The sequence below is a fragment of the Drosophila takahashii genome, chromosome X (genome assembly GCF_030179915.1).
Source record: "Drosophila takahashii strain IR98-3 E-12201 chromosome X, DtakHiC1v2, whole genome shotgun sequence".
Classification (NCBI taxonomy): domain Eukaryota; kingdom Metazoa; phylum Arthropoda; class Insecta; order Diptera; family Drosophilidae; genus Drosophila; species Drosophila takahashii.
The window spans coordinates 13,659,493-13,675,308 of NC_091683.1; the positions used below are offsets into that span (position 1 = coordinate 13,659,493).

General features: G+C 36.5%; 1 protein-coding gene across 2 annotated transcripts in view; it reads right to left on the reverse strand.

Moving 5' to 3' along the window:
- nAChRalpha3 (nicotinic Acetylcholine Receptor alpha3) overlaps nt 1-15,208 on the reverse strand; it is a 93,477-nt gene extending 78,269 nt beyond the window's left edge. The window contains exons 1-2 of one of the 2 annotated variants that reach the window (XM_070218859.1): nt 15,164-15,208; nt 13,576-13,803 (exon numbers count right to left, since the gene is read on the reverse strand). The gene's annotated coding sequence lies outside the window, so the exon portion shown is untranslated. Of the gene's footprint in view, nt 1-13,575; nt 13,922-15,163 lie in introns of those variants that run through there. The other variant, XM_044395786.2, reaches the window with a different exon arrangement.
- Nucleotides 15,209-15,816: the final 608 nt, after the last annotated feature.

The window sequence follows — 15,816 nt, forward strand, 5'->3', positions numbered from 1 at the left end:
ACGTTCTTTTTACTCTTGTCCACAAAGTATATGCATTTCAACAAATCTGGAAAGCAAATTAACTGTTATTTGGTCATGTCTATAAAGTGCAAAAAAACCAGTTAAATTGTTGATTAAAATATGTAAAAACCTCAGTAGGCCTTTTAAAATAAAAATCTCAAATAATGATTATTTTCGGTCCCTGGAAAATACAATATAAAAATGCTAAATTAAATTAAATGAATCAAAAATGCTAATAAAACTCAAATTAATGAAAAGACTTCACTTTAACAAAATTCAAAATAAAAAAAACTAAATAAATACAATAAAAAAATATTTTAAAAAAGTGAAACATAAAAAAAATTATAAATTTCAATGTAACTAATTTAATTATCAAAAATAAATATTATTAAAAATAAAAATATTTGTATAAAAATGCATTAATATTATTACTTAAAAGATTCTGGTTTTTAAAACACACAGGATATAAAGATTATAAATTTCATGAAACTTTTGCACAGACACCAAACAAAATATGCTAAACTATGTATTTCAAAGTTTAAGAATGATGTTAAAGATAAGATGTGCTGCCTTCTGCCTCTTAATTTTTTCCCCTATTGAAGAAACTAACAAACTTTTTAGGTAGGAGACAAACTTGGTTGTTGTGTTGAAAATTATAATACCCCCTTCTCCGGCCCCTATAAAGGGTATGGGGAAAAAACATAGAATAGCGAGAAACTTATGACAACAAACATGCAACTTACAACTATGCAAATTGCGCGCTTTTAGCCGGCAACAACAACAGCAATAACAACACAAACACCAGGGAGACAAAGGCTGCAGCAGGAAGTAGAGAGTAGAAGTAGATGGAGACAGAAATATTTATAAGTGCCTGGTGGGAGGGAGACAACAGAATGAAGCGGAAGTCGCTGTCGCATTATGAATTACATATTGCTATTGCTACGAAAAACGGGGGGCATACGCGGCGTATAGGTAATGCGACGATAGGCAGCAACTATTTTAATTATTGTCGCGCAAAGGCACACGAGCACACAGAGCAAAAACGCTGAAATATGTTCAGTTAAGCAGTAAACTGCAGGCAAAAAGGGGAAAACGGGAAAATGGGGAGAACTGCACTAAACATGCCTCGGAATTTCGTGCATCAGCGCACAAAGGCGGCGCAAAAGGGGGCAAAAGGGGGTTGGAAATGAAAAACGAGGGCATAGTGAAGTGGACTAAATATGGGAAAAAAATAAAATCTGATTAAACTGCAATGGAAGGTACCAAAAATTGTATTTAAATATTATAACTTATTATTCGTTGTATCTGAGGAAAATATTAATAAAATACCTAAGCTCTTCCTTCTCATTTCTATAAATTTCTATTAAAACCTTTGAAATATTTTTTCTTTTATTCGAATTAACTTTACCATTTTTTCCTTACAATGCAACTCAAAGAGACCCAATCCAAACAGCTGCGAAAAATGTCATAAGCAAAACAAGCAAATGCCTTGGATAAATCAAACTATGTATATGGTAACTGATTGAGTCAACTAACAAAAGCTGAAAATGCAATAAAGCAAAAACCAGAAATACCAAAGGAAATCCAATTCAGTGGGTCGGAGGCATTGCAGAAATCTGCCAAGCAGATGGACACACCTGAAAGCTGAAAGTAGAAAGCTGAAAGCTGAAAGAGATCCCAATCATTTGGTCCTGCTCAAAGGAATGCAAGCGTGTCCAGGTGTGCGCCCAACAGAATGCAATACATTTTTGTGTCAGCTGTGACAACAGAAAGAGGCGGAGGGGAGGGTGCAGCGATGGGGGCGTGGCTAGTTGCACCGTGAGTGATATATGTCCACCTGTTAGTGTCACCTGCGCGGAGGTGCAGGCAAGACACAATGCCAAAGTAAATAAAAATCCAAACTAAATTGAATTTTTTGCATACACTTGAAAAAATATTGTGTTTTCGAATTTAGAAAAAATTTGTAAGCGATGGAATATAAACTAAATATATTTATCTATAATTAAATTATTATTAAATATATTATTAATTATATTTGAAATTTCTGTCTGAATAAAATAAAAAAAAATAGGAAATATAACGAAATAAGTGTTATAAATAATATATGCAATATGTATCTAAAAGCATGCAGTGAATAAATGATGGCCTTTCTCTATAAATTAATATCACTTTCGGCTAAAAAATATATTGTGGCATAATTTTAAACACTTATTCTGACATTTAAAAGAGATCCCAAAACCCAGACATTTCTGGATTTAAGCACTTTTTTCTTGCTATAACAATTTTCACTTAGTTTGTGATTTCTTTTTCTTTGTAATATTATTTTGTAAGAATTCCCCGACAGTTCGCAGTGCACGCTGCTGCATCATGCCACGCCCAGATGATACCACAACTGGCTATTGTTGTTGTTCCCTCCTTTTAATTTATCAGCATATGAAAATCTGCAACTGCAACTGAAAGCGAGACAGCAGCAGCTTGAGAGCTCCCCTCGATTGCATATTTCCCATGCAAATTCGGTTTGCTTTGGCTTTGGCTTTCGGTCAGTAGAACTTGGCCATGGCTAAAGCAATTTGGTCTGGATAAATGGGAAGAGTTCCGCCTCCCCTTTTTTTATATACCTATTTTTTCTTTTTTTTTTCGTTTAGCCATTTTTCATTTTCGGTCCGCGCTGACAGTTTCCCTGAGGAGAAAGCGAAAGTAAGTGGGTGGGCGCTTAAAAATTCAACAAGAGAAATGCGTGAGCGGCAAATGAGTCGCACCTGGGAAAAGGGGGGAAAATGGGAGGAAATGGGGAAAGTCAGTGTGAATAAATGCATGAAATGAATGAGTAAATAGCTCGAATGACTAACTGCGCGGCATTTTCGCTCAAGACATTTTCCCTGCCATTCCCCAGCCCCAGAATATCCCCACCATTGTTATCCGGAGAGAGAGTTTGGGGCGGCATTTTCTCGATTTGCTAAATTACCAAGACGATGCGATGCTGTCGACAACCGACAACCCAGCAGCCAAGATGAAGATAAAGATAAAGCCAGATGTATGTACGAGGAATAATTGGGGCTCTGGAAGCGGGAAGCTGGAAGAGTTGGTTACCCTGCGAAAGGGTCCAAGTCGAGAAATGGCAAACAATTTATGGCTAAATGTAAAAGCATTTTTATAGTTGTGCGGCAAATTGATTGAAACTTTAGTGGATTGGCATTTCATCTCTATACACGCAGAGAAATTGCGATCTTTTAAGTAAATATAAATTAATTAGAAAACCAAAGAAAGAGCGAGAGAGATAAAGTGCCTCCACCTATCGGATAACTCATTATTTGATCACAATTTTTTAATGAAAGGTCCGATTTAAAAAATGTATTTTACATTTCGGTAGATATTACTAAACCAAACAAAATTGCAAAGTGAAATAGCTTTTAAAATAATTGTCTAAATATCTAGCTTTAAGAAAGCGCTATTCAAGCCTCTCCCAAACATTTACAATAAATCCAATGGTAATTTAAATGCCTGCAGCATTTTGTGCCCCCATCAAATGAGAGTTCGAATCAACAAACTCCGCTCCGCACTGCGCACCCTGCAACCAAGTCCCCATCGAATATCATCTTAATAAATCAGAGATTCTTCTTCCACACTAACCAGTCTAATCCGGCAATTCAGCTGATCCCGGAATAAAACTAATATCCCAGGGTGCAAAAGGAAAAAGGACCCCCCGGCAAATGGGGCGTGCGAAAACGAGGAGAGCGAACAAAAAAAGGTGTGAAAATTCAGACTTCGCATCCTGTGCGTGCGTGCAAGCGAGATGGTGCGATGTGGAATGTCCTTTGGCATTCGAAAATGGCATTATCAAAATTTACATACACGCATATCCTGATTATCCCTTAAGCATGAATTATTGAAAGCGTAAATACCAAAACACGGCCGACAGTCGGCAGTCGGCAGTCGAAGGAGAGAAAACAAAAACAAAAGCACAAAAAAACAAAAACCAAAAAACAACAAAAATGACAAGAGATTGGGACAACAATGCGACAGAAGTTTCTCGAGAGTGGCTTTTTAGGGATGCTGATAATGATAATAATGATGACGATGTGTAGAGTAAGTTATAGCCGGGGCTGGGGGAGAACTCAGCCAGACGACGGCTTAATTTTCACATGACAAACAAAAAAAGACAAGCTGAGTGGAGACATTTTGAATGGCACACAAGCTAAATTCAAAAAAAAAGAAGAAATGAGGAAACAGGTTGAGTGCGGATTCTAAAGTGGGTTGAATGGCTAAGGGAGGGCTGGAAGAGGGGGTGAGAAAAGGGGTGGGAAGGCAGTGACAGAAGTGGGTAAGTGATGAGGTGCGATGATGCGTAGAATGTTGGACGAGCAGTTAAGCGAAGCGCCTAAGACAACACAATTGAATCGAGTCAACGAGGGGCGAGGCAAGAGTATTTATTCTAAAAAATAATACAATTCAAAAGTAAATTAAAACTAAACAAAACTTCAATATAAACAAAAACTAGCTTATTTTAAATTTAAATTAAATTTCAATAATTAAAATTATATTTGAAAGCTAAATTCCATTTATAAATTTTCCAAAAATATTTTTACAAAATTTCAACCTTTCATTCTGTGAAACTTTTCGATTGCCCCTCGGCCCGCATTTAGGCAAATACACTCACACACTCACAACGAGCACAATCACTCACACGCACACAGGCAGGACTCACTCACTTGGATAAATGTGTCTACAACTGCAGATAGCTTTGCCTGTTTGTGTGTGTGTTTGTTTATTTGTTTTTATATTCGAGTATGTGGGTGTGTGTTTGGTTCAACATCCTTTGGCGCCCCGTTCCGTTCCGGGATATGTCAGGAAAATCCTGTTAAAAGTTTGCCATAAATCCTATTTACATATTTTCATCTGCTGCGGCTCAAAAAGAGTTGCGAATATATGTCTTGGCCACGCCCCCCTACTCGCCAAAGAAAAGAGGCGGGGGTCGAAAAGAAAATAGTCATATCAATTGTTTAGGCAAATAAATCAAAAGACTTCCGGGAAACCTTCATCTTTGCTGTCAGCAGAGGAGAAAACAAAGCCGAAATCTAATAATCTGAATTAAAATGTTCCATTTAAATTGTTGGTCAATTTGCAGAACCGTTTTTAGCTTGTACTTTATCAGTTACTTAAGTTTCTGCTTTAAATTAAATTGTTGTGTCCCTTTTCATATATTTTAAAATTTATTTGAAATCTAAACTAATTAAAAACTGTAATACAATTTTCGTTTAATTTTTTTTCGTGTATTCCCCTTTCCCACTGCATCTGCTGACCTCGTTTTCCCCATATCCCTGACCAGGGTTTCCTGACTTCTTTGCGGAGGCCATTCAGCATTTCAACTTCGATTAATGTTGCCCAAAAATCGGGCAGATGGGAAAAAAGAGATGGCGCACAATAAATAGATAAGATGGGCGAGTTGGCATTGTTCGCCACACTTTTGTCTACCAGTCATCGGGCTCCGCTTTCAAGGATACTAGTCACTAGAGAAGTCGAAAGTCATTCCCCCAAATGCCTAAGTCTCATTCTGACTAAGAAGCCCCAAAAGATACCCATAAGCATGCAAGTAGAATGTTAGATGTATATTTCTTTTTCTTTGAAAACATAATAATATGCAATTTTTAGATTCGAAAATAAAATGTTTGTATATTTAAAAAGTGTACACAAAAATGTTTTAAATTATTTCAAATTTTAAACAGTTTTTTTGACACTTTTAAATTATTCTTAAATTATTATTATTTGTTTTATAAATTCCTAACGCAAGAGTATTTCACTCAGACATTTAAAGCATTTCAATTTTGAATATAATATTAGTAAACTTACTTCTAATTACTTTTATTATTAGTAATTTTTTTATTACTATTATTTTATTTATATATTTATTTTTTATATTTTATGCCTTATTTTATGGGGAATCTCTATTATTTCGCACACGGCTGTATGTACACAATTATATACATATATTCGGTATCTGCTTAATCCTTGGCCAGTGGGCAGCGCATTTGTTATGCTAAGGATTCATTTTTGCATATGCTTCTTAGCCCTATCCGAACCGAGATTCCGGGTATTAGTCTTAGGCACCGTCTCATCTTCTCAGCGCCAGTCGTTCATCCTTAGCCTTGGTAAATACATTTTGAATAATTGTCCTGGACATTGGACATTGGACATTGGACACTGGACAGTGGACTCTGTGTGTGTCTGTCGAGGAAAATCCTTTTCGGAGAAACTCAAATTCAAATGACTGTAAATGGCACAATCCTTATGCATATTTCATAGTTCCCTCGCTCCTTTTGTTGTGTCGATGTGCAAATGTTTGTTTTCACTTTCCTTTGTCCTTTTCTTCCTTTTCCCTCTTTCCAGGGTCTTAAGAGGCTTACCAGAATTTGTTTAATCGACAAATTTGTGCACAATTCATTCCAGTCCTAATGTGAACATTTGTAAGCCGAAAAAATGAGTTTGCTCTTGCATTTAGCATATATTTCCGATTTCCGACAGCTTTAAACCTATTTATTGCACTTCAAATGCAGCTGGCAGATCATTTCCAAATGAATTCAACTTTATTTGGACCTTAACTTGCAGTGAATTTATTCGGCTTTTATTGTCTTAATTAATTTTACAAATAATAGTGGATAGGAAGTTCACATAAAAAATATATAAACATATTAAGTTTTATAAACAAAACTGAAAAACTCTGGGAAAAATTAATTAAATAATTTTAAAACCTCTATTATGTAATTAATATTTGTTAAGAAGAGTTTTTGACTTTTCTTGACTACAACGAAATATAAAAAGGGTTTTTGAGAAGATATCTTTTTTGATTGATATGGCTACGAGGAAATCAAAAATCCGTACAAAAGCCGGCATATCAAATAATATAATATTAAAGCTCTTAGTTATAAAAATGTAAGTATATTAAATTACAAGTATTCAATTAACATGCCGAACAATCCAACAACACCAGAATCGCTGGTAAATTAATAAATAAATAACAAGGAAGTTGCAAATGCGTTCATCCAATTTTTGCACCTGCGGGGAAAATAAACCTTAATTACATTAAAGGAGCTCAGTGGCTTCTTACATATGCTGCCCGCAAACATGCCCATATAAATCGTCGCTTGTCAGTGGCAGGCATTAGCTCATCTCGTCTCATCTTCAGTTTTCATTGCGTATCGCGTATTGCGTATACGCAGCGTATGCCCCCTGGGGTGAAAATGCCTCCCTGTGGCTTTGGCCATGCTTTATTTTATTTTTCGGAGCGTGACAGCTGGCAGATTGAATCGATGGCGGGTAAATCGCAATTGCCACGCCTCCTCTTTTTTTTTGTGGGCCGAAACAAAACTCAATTAACGGTTGAGAGGATAAACTGTTGAGGAGACAACAAAGTCAAAAAGCTGAACAAAAAGGAGCGTCACTTTTTAGTGCAACTCTGTTGACCATAATAAAACAAAATGCAAAAAGGGAAAGGGGAAGGGAGGAGCATTTGACTGCATTGGTAATTGAAGAGGAAATGGTAATGAAAGCGGGCGGCAGCCAAAAAGGGGCGGGGCTGCTGGCAGAAGAGTGCGGACAAAGTCGCCTTATTGTGTGGCACATTGTTAACTTTTGCCGCAGCCCGGGGAATCGAATGGAGAATGTAGAATGGAGAAAGAGCAGTCCGGAAAAGTGGGCGGAAAAGTCGGGGGGAAAATCCAGGAGGGGGTATATGTGCATACACGAGAGTGCTGTCATTTGCTGAGACCGAAATAAGCACATATACAGCATACAGCTGTGCTCACAATAAACATAGTGTGCCTACGTACACACATATATAAAATGCTCGCAAGAACACTCTTTAAAATACAGAGTAATAAAAAAGATTCGCATTTGGTTTTAGTTTTCAAGCCTTAAAGGAAAACCAGGAACCGAAAAACAATTTTTGTAGATGAATTTTATTTTTAAATTTCCTTTTCATTTTTTAAAAATATTTTAATATATTTAAAAATATTAAAATATATTTAGAAGAAGAAAAGTCAGAGTTTTTCTTTCTTTTCTATTTATGGACAACATTAATAATAATGCTATTCTTTATTTATTAAAAAATAATTATGTTTAGTTTTTAAATTTGTGAAAAAAGGTCTTCAAAGTCATACAAATATACTCAACCGTATTTTCGAACTATTTAGCTGGGGGACCAAATTAAACAAATAAAAGCCAAAAGAGCCGAAAAATCACACTTTGACACTAGTGACAAATGGGAAATATGTGTACACAAGCAGATAAAATGACAAATTTACACACAAATGAATGTCCGAAAGGCAGAGCAAATAAAATGAAATGAAATAAAATAAAATAACAAGGGAATATCAAGACGAATGCAAAAAGCAAATTAAGAAAAATGTTCGAACCGAAACTGATTAAACACCGGTGACAAACAAATGCACAAATATTTGTGGATACATTCAGTATGTGAACTGAACTGGATGTGTGCGCAAATTGGGCAAATATTTTGAAATTTTATATTTAATTTGAATGGAATAAATGGAAGATATTTCAAGCAGAAATATCACAGAGGACAAATCAAAAAGTTGATTGCTTTTTAAGGATATACATTTATATTTAGCAAAAAATATATTGCACACAATATTTTATACGCTTAAAAAAAATTTTCCATTTGGGCTTTACCTTAATGTTTAATTTCCAGCGTCCTTAGCAAATGGAAATACTTAATCCGTTGAGTTAAATTAGCTTTTTCAATGGGTTCTCCATGATTTTTCGTTTTTGTAAAGAAGCAACTTACGCAAGTGGAAAATGCGCCAAGCTTATTATTTAAAATTTCTCCACAGGAAAAAAAGGGAAATACACACGCACGACCCTCACACACACACACACACACACATACAGAGAGACTAAGGGGAGAACCATCGTCATCATCGCAAATCTCAAAATGCTTCCTGCGGCTTTTTTTCGAGGAATTTTCAGTGCTATTAAAAAGTTTACGCGAATCAGGAAAAACGGCCACCGAAGCAGCAAAAGGGAAGTGAAAATGCCAGCGAAAAGGGGGCGGGGCAGAGGGCGGGGCAGAGCCAGGCAGGAAGTAACGAAAAAAACGAATTTATATATATTTATTATAATTTTTTATTTTACGCATTTTGTGCGTTGACTGCGGCCCACCGAAAAAAAAAGAAAATCGCCCTCGACGAGCAGGAAAAAAATGAGGAAAACACATTGAAAACCGCACGGAAAGTGCGAAATATGAGAAGGAAGCGGGGGTGGGGGAGGAGCAGGAAGAACGGAAGCAAGACAAGGACACAGTTACCGGGGTGGATTGAAAAGTTTAAACTTTAAGTGCAAGTGAAGGTAAAAATTGGCAATTAATGGGCAGTTAAAATGTTGGCATACAAAAAATGAAGATAATAATAAACAAATGTAGAAGAGAAGAAGTAAGAATTCATAAAGTAAGAATTTATAAACGGATTAAATTTATTTGTAAATATCCAGAAATGAAAAATAATATTTTTATTAGTGAATAAATAAAAATAAAAAAAAGTGAAATAGTCGAATAATTATTTAAATAATACATTAGCCCAAATTTTAAATTGAAATATATCCAGAAAATATATTTTCTGTTTTCTGCTGTTTGTTCATATCCGGAAATGTTGAATAATATTTGTATTAGTGAAAATATCTAAAAAAAAAAAGGTTCAATATTTTCATAAGTTGAATAAATATTTTAATAATAGAATATGCCAAATATTATGTTAAAATGTATCCAGGAAGCGGAAATAATTAAAAATCTTGCAGAATTAATTAAATATTAATTAATCCAAATTAAAATAAATCCTGGAAATATTTATTCAGCAAGGGAACACATGTTCACCTGTCCTCATTCTAATCATCAAACTGCTGAAGCGACCCTCGTGGCAGGCTAATTGGGGTAACAAATAGGCCTCCTGCCTTCACTCTTTATCTCTCCTTCTAGACTTTTAGATTTATTTTTATTAGCTGCCGCTCCTCTCTTCGCACCGGCCAGCCACTCTTTGTTTTCGGCTTCGCACAGTTTTTCACAGTTTTCACACATTTTTCATTTTGCTCCTTTTACTTTTGCCTTGTTTTATTTCTATTTTTTTGATTTTGTTCTTTTTTTGCCATTTTTGCATTGTTTTGTGCGGCAGCAATTAAAAATTGTTTTTTTTATGAGCAAACAAAAATTTTTGTTTACAACAAACAACAATAAAGCGGTAATAAAAAATCATAAAATGGCCGGCGCCAGAAAACAGAAAACAAGAAACAAGCGCAAAAGTGCTAATTGGTTAATTGTGTGTGTGAGCGAGGAAGCCCGCTGCACCTGTATTCGTGTGCCGAGTCTCTGTGTGCGTCTGTGTGTGTGTGTGAGAGTTTCAGTTTCCACGCTCAATAATTCAGATCCTTAAATTGACCTCCGCACAAAGGGGAGCAATAAAAAAGTAAGGAGACATTTAACGAAATTTGTCTACAATTTAAAGTTGTCGCTTTCTGTATTTCTCTCAATTTTGTCTCTTCTTCTTTTTCCTTTTCTTGTTGTTTAATCCTTTTTTGTTGCGTTTGAAAGGCGTCAGCTGCAATGCAGACAAAACAGGGCCACGCCCACTGGCAGGATCCCCGGATCCAGTTCCAAGTGCCGCTTGTTAGTTTAAACTGATTTGCAATGTTTGACATGGGCCATAAAAAGCAACGAGGCAAGCGGCAACGAGGACGACAAGGATAACGGTGAGATGGAGATAGCACAAGGAGCGGGCCGAAGAAGAAGGACATTAGACCACTCGCCCAGGTCGAAACACTGGCAAAAAAAGGGGTTAGCGAGGCACGTACATGCATTTACCAATATTTTATATTTTATGCAATATTCTGCAAAGGGAAAACAACATTTGTGAACTTTTTGTGGCCCACTAAAAGTTGCAGCTTTTGTTTCGACAAATTCCAGCCAACAAAGCAAAAATCTCTACATTTCACATTTGTTAGCTAACAAAACATAATTTACCACGACACTACTTTATTTCTAATTAAATAAAGGAATTTTTTATTCCAACTTCTCATTTGATTAAAAAGTTTTTATTTGAGTGGTTATTTTTTTTTTGCAGTGCTCCTTTTGCTGTTTGATAGCCTGGCCCTTTGGGCTTTGTTTTCGAGCTGAATTTTCAGCGGCTTTCCAGGAAGGGTCCTCTCCTGGCCCTCCTGGTCATTTCAATAATCTCTTCATTTCGCCCGAGGCCACAATGATTTTTTCCATGTTAACATTTTATTTGCCTGCACAATGGGGCGTATGAGCAATGTGGCTGGGTGAATGCTCCGTGCACGTTGCTCATACGCCCCATTGTGCAGGCAAAAATTCGGACCCGAAAGCCATAACAATGGCGAAACGAGAGCCACATTCTAAATGCTAAGTTCATTCATTCATTCTGCACCGAAACACAGAGAAACACAGAGAAAACACAGGGAAAACACACAGGCACACAGACATTTGCTTGTTTTTCGGCAACAATTAAAACGATTTAAATGCAAAACAGTCAACGCCAGAAGAGCATAGCCCCAAGTGGGTCATCTGCTGGCCGACACTGTATTAGCCAATTTCTGGATCGCCCCGATTGGCCCCGATATGGAAAAGGAATGGCCGAGGCACAAAAGTCAACTGGCTAATGCAGTTAAGCCAGCATGGAAAATGGAAACTGGGAAATCCATGGAAAATGTATCTCGGTAGATATATTCAATAAAACAAAGCCAGCCATATTTATGTGGCCAATTGCATTAGACAATCGCAAGCAATACTCAATAACGTATAAATTAAATATCATCACTTTGAAATCTCATTAAAACGTGGATAATAAACAGAAATATTTATAGTTTCCACTATTGAATAGAATCAATTCAATTAAATGGCCAAAGCGGAATAAAAATGACTTCTTGCCATTAAATAAAACCATTTTCATTCGTAATTGCATTCACATGTAATCAGATCATTGGGCCTTTTTGTTCACCACTCACCAAACACTCAACCGAAAAGCAGCGAAAAACACACACACACAGTCTATACTCGCTCTTAAGTAAACTTGGCTTAATTACTTTTCGCCAAGCTCTTCCATCTTGCCAAAACGAATAATAAACATCAATTTAGTTTTCATGTCAAATGAAGGGTGCGAAAAAGGAGGATTGGATTTTGGTGTTTGGTTTTTGGCGTTTGGCGCTCTAATTCAACATTTAATCAGTTCGTTTAATTTCCATGCACAAATCGCTATTTGTTGTTGTTTGGTCACAGTTCGGGGGCTTTCATTTGGCCCTTGACTTTTCCCATTCGCCACGGATTTTCCCCTCGGATTTTCCACTCCCCAATTTTCCCACGACGCCATGTTTTAGTGTGCGAATCGCTTTTGTTTGATTCCGTTGGCATTGCCATCGTTATTGTTGCTGCATTTAATTAAAAGCCCCGAATGCAGATTGAAGATGGTCGGAGTGGAGAGTGCAAAGTGGAGATTGGAGAGTGGAGAATGTAGAGTGGAGAATGTAGAGTGGAGAACAATAGCTACAAGCTGGCTAAAATGAATAAATAGAGGCGCGTTTGCTATTCTGACCACCACAGAAATACAGAGAACCAATTTATATTTCTTTCAAGTCGAAAAAAAAAAAACATTTTTAAAACCATTCAATATTTATAACAACAATTTATATTTTTATTTAAAATATTTTTCATAAATTTTAAAATATATATTTTTAATATAATAGTGTATATTTTCCCTGTGTGTAGCAATAATAACAAGCGATGGCAGCAACAATGGCATTTCCACTCCCAACGGAGCCATTCCTGTCACACACACACGCACACTCACACACATTTCGTAATCGCTCAAAATTGTTTGGCAAACATTTTAAACATTTTCTATTGCATACGCACAGGGGCAATTCTCAAAAGTTTCCCCTCCAAAAAAAAAAAAACAGAAACTTAAAAATAAGTAAACGCATGTTTTGGGCTGATTTAATATTAAAGTCTGGGCGTGGTCCTTGTTTTCAAAACAGACCTTAAGATCTCAAAAGCTTGTATGCGAAAAATTTGCCTTAAAAAATATTAAAATTTTGACTAAATGAAAGTGCAATATCTTATTAAAACTTCCTTTTTTAATTTCTGAAATGGTCTTAATCAAATGTAAAAATATTTAAAAATGTATAAAATAGTTTTGTTCTTTCTATAATTTATTTAATATAACTACTAAAGATAATTTTATAATTTTTCTGGCGACATAAACTTTGAGTTTAGACTCTTGTCTAAAATATATAATATAATTGAGCAAATTTAATAAATTAATCGAGGTTTTTAAGATGTATAGTGTTTAGACAGCTAATCTTGAGCAGACTAAGGTTACTGGGGCTCTTTAAAAAGAATGCCTTAGTATTTCTTCTACTTCTCTGTGGTAAAAGTTAACCCATATTTGCCCAGTTCCAGTTCCCAACACGGCTTAACCCACATTTGGGCGCCTCGATTCGAAGGCACATATTTGCCTAGCCCAAGAAACAAAACATTAACTTTGGTCCTAATGCTAATCTTACCTTGGCACAAAAAGTATTTCGTCTGCCGCTGTAGTGGTGTCCCCGCACCCACACACACGCACACAGACCGACGTCGTCCTTCACACGGACAGGAGCTCGCTTCCTTGTTTTGGTTTCTGGCTTCCTCGAACTTTAGTTTTCAATTTGCATTCGGTTCCTTCGGCTTACAAGCCACCTTTTTTATCGGAATTTTCCAATATTTGTTTTGAAGTTTCAGCCTGGTTTTTTCTATATTTTTTTTCGTTTTTTTATGTTTTTTTTTGTTTAGTTTAGAACATTAAAAAAAGAGAAAAAAACTTTGGGTTGGTCTCGCTCAGCTGAACGTAAAACGGAAAAATGTATAAATTGAAATTAAATTTTTTTATAGATCTAACTCATTGCTAAAATTTGTTTCAGTTCATTTAAAATTTGGGTTACCTATGCAGTCAAGTCCTTAATATGAAAATATCAAAATAATATCAAAAGATTCTTTCCTAATTTTTGTTGGCTACTAGTGAATACCAAGAACCAGTTTAATATAATTCCATCACATAAAGGCTAAATCCATTTTGTTGTTTAAATAATTGAGTCCATTTCTTTTTAAGTTCCCTAAGTTTTACTATAAGTTAGTACTTTAGAATTGGTAAAAATCGGTATTACCCAAATATATATAGAAAAAACGAGAAATTTATTGAATCAAACAGTCTCTTTTTATTCCCTACTATTTTCGATAAAGTTCATCAATAATTGCATAAGTTTAAAATTAAAAGTAAATATTGAAGGCCGTTTTTGGTACTGTCACAATTTTCAAAAAATAATAAATACTTTTTGTTGGCAATCAACAAGTTGTAAATTTGACGGAGATTTCCCTTTTCAATTTATTATTACGAAACATTACATGTCAATTGATTTCTAATTCCCCTTGGCTGTTGTTGCCTTGGCAGCTCGCAAATAAAATCTCTCTTTTAGTTTGGCGCGACCTCCGCAATGACCGTGTAACAATTTCGGTTGTCTTTGCCCCCTTTTTTTCTTCGTTTTTTTTTTGCTGTTGTTATTTTCCCACCCCATTTTTTTATTTTGAATCTATTTTTTTTTTTTTTGGTTTCTTTTTTTGGTTGGCAAGAAGACGCGCGCACCAAGCGAAAATTCGGAGGGCGCGCGTTTTTGATTTTTTAGCCAATACTTCTCCCAAGTATCAGTTAGTTGCATTAAGCCGTTGGTTAGGTAATTTCCTAGCCTTAAAATAGCAACTCACACACACACAAAACACACACACAGTCGCGCTTACAAATGGCCAACTTATGTAAGTGTTTTGTGCGCGTTTTGCACGCGTTTCGGGCGCTGCTTTTTCCGCCAACGCGACAAAGTTGCAACTAACTAAAAATTTGTTAACCCCACGCGATGGGCTAGAAAAAGTCTGCAACTTGTTTGCCCAGCTGTTTTGTTTGTTGTGGCTTTCTGCTTTTTTTTTTGTCCCCTTAATATTTTTTCTGACTTCTTGGCACATGGAAGGGTAATAAAAAGTTATAATTTTAGGTAGTTTAAAATAAATAGTTATAACAAAAAATATATACAAAATAATTTAAAAATACAACAAAATGAAACCTACAGCTGAGGCGGTCACATGCGCGACACAGACACAACACACCAACACACGCTCACGCAGACAGACAGACGGAAAGGGGGCGGGGCGGCGGAGGCGGCGGCGGCGGCGGGACGGCGGCGGCAGAGCAACAACAACAAGATCGAGAGCAACAACAATAAATAAAAAAAAATCTAAGAAACCAACAACAAACGACAACAACCGACGACGACAACGACAACAACTTGCGACTTTCGACTTGCGACGACGACAACGACAACGACAACTTGCGACTTTAGCGCGTTTTTTGCTGCTGCTTTCTTGGCTTTTTGGTAACTCTCTCTTTCTCAAAGCGAAACGCGTGCCGTCAGCGCTGAGTCCTGTTTCATACTATTTAAGGCCATCCTCGCATCCTGCCATCGATGCCAAAATCCGAATTCCATCCGTTCACAGCCAGAATTTCCCTTCCACAGCCACGCAGCCTCTGCTGTTTCGGCCACTGTTAAATTCGCTTGCTGCGGCACAAGAATTTCCCCGCTGTTAAAATTTCCCTGGCATGCGCACCGTGTGCCGCGAATATCTGAATGCGAATGCGAATGCGAGTGCAGAGGATGCAGGATGCAGGAGGCAGTTTCAATGCCAGCCGGCCAACGCTGCGGATGCGTGATGTGCATTGTTGC